Source organism: Passer domesticus, chromosome 5 (assembly GCF_036417665.1).
Source record: "Passer domesticus isolate bPasDom1 chromosome 5, bPasDom1.hap1, whole genome shotgun sequence".
NCBI lineage: Eukaryota > Metazoa > Chordata > Aves > Passeriformes > Passeridae > Passer > Passer domesticus.
The window spans coordinates 18,596,394-18,598,165 of NC_087478.1; positions in this window are offsets into that span (position 1 = coordinate 18,596,394).

Consider the following 1,772-nt stretch of genomic DNA (forward strand, 5'->3'; position numbering starts at 1 on the left):
CACCAGCTACGATCTAATTAATAGTTTTGATTCTTGATAGGTGTGTTGCATGAAACCAGATGATTCCAGATTGAGGTAAAATAAATGTGTATGCAAATATATATATATTATATATGCATACTATATACATGTACACTATATATATGCATTATATATAATATATATATATAACTGATGATGTAGTACAGGCAGCTTAAAGGGTGTGTGTTCATGGCTCCTTTTCCAGAGGAAAGAACAACACAAAGTAACCTAATCAGCTGCATCTCCTCTGAAGTTCAGGGACACTTGAGTGATTCTTTGCTTTTTTCCTTAGGTATAATAATACCAAGTGTTCATTTCTGGTGCCAGACACTTTTACACATAATTTAAAAGGACATCTTCTCAATGTGTGTTTTATACCTAAAACATTTAGGCTTTTTTTAAACTTAAGAGCTTTCCAGAAATTTCAGAATTGTACAGGCTGTCATACGTACATGGCTCAAATTTTTTACAAGCCTTACTGAAGAACAGGAATGTTGCCTTTAGATTGCATCCCTTGTTACCACCACCAGTTGAATTGTCTTTCTCCTGCATAGAGAAGGTATAGCCACCCCATCAGAATGCAGTGTGGTTTGTCAGATGTTTACAGGACACTCTGTTCCTTTAGATTAGCTTATTTAAACTGTATTATTTAGCCAAATCCTGCTGGTTCCAGTATTGTAAATTTAAGAGACTAGAACTACTGTACAATTTACTTTTGTTTCTCAGACCTTTCATATTTGGCATAAAAAGCCTGGAATTAACCTGCCCCTTTTTTTTGCTACGTGAAAATATTTATCAATGTAATTTCTTGGTGGATGAATATTTTAATCTATTTAATGGGAAAGCAGTGTTCAATTTAGTTTTTCAACCAAATGTAGCATTTTATTTGCATTACCTGCTATTTATATGCAGAATTATGGGTACTACAGACTGCTGTTACTTTGTTTTTAAATATCTGGAACACTCATCCATCATCAATCAATCTTTCTTTTTATTTTTTAATCCTAGATTCATATTTCATTGGAATTTTTTGGTACCTTCCCTTTTTATAGGATTGTCAGTGATGGTAAAATGCCCTTGGCAATCAGCTAGTCCTAGTTCAACAACACAGATAACATTGTCATATCAAAGTTAACCCAATGTATTTGAATGGAAAAGTCCCATTTGCTCCTCAGTCTTATATACAGCCACTTGCTCACTGCTTAAAGTGAGGCTCTTACCTGTATTAATTTATTTTGGGAATGAAAGATGGGAACCAGTATGTGAGGCAGGAGGAGAAAAAGGTGATGTTGTGTTTTGTGTTTCATTGTTTTTTTCAGTTGGTTCAATAAAATCTAGAAACCACTTTTAATAGGATATATTTCCAAAGGCTTGTGTTGGAAATAGTTCCATACAGTCTTTTGTTTGCTAAATGTATCTATCTTCTCTACAGTGTAGTCTTTTTTGAGCTTTTAAATTTAAGGTTCTGATGCTCCTCTCTGTGATGGCATTGACTTGGCTGGGAGCTGGTCTGTCCATGCAACCTGATGCTTTTCTGCCTTGCTCTTTGGAAATTGTACGAGTTCCAGTGCAGCACATTATTAAACTGCATGTTTATCTTAAACCTTACTGCATCTAACCTGATTCTGCAGAGCTCTTAAGGTGATGCTAGGTGCTCTTCTGGGTCTGGGCCTTACAGGTGTCCAGGGAATAAACCTTAGCAAATGAGAATGACAGCAATTCATGCTTCTAGGAAATACAGAAAACAGTGG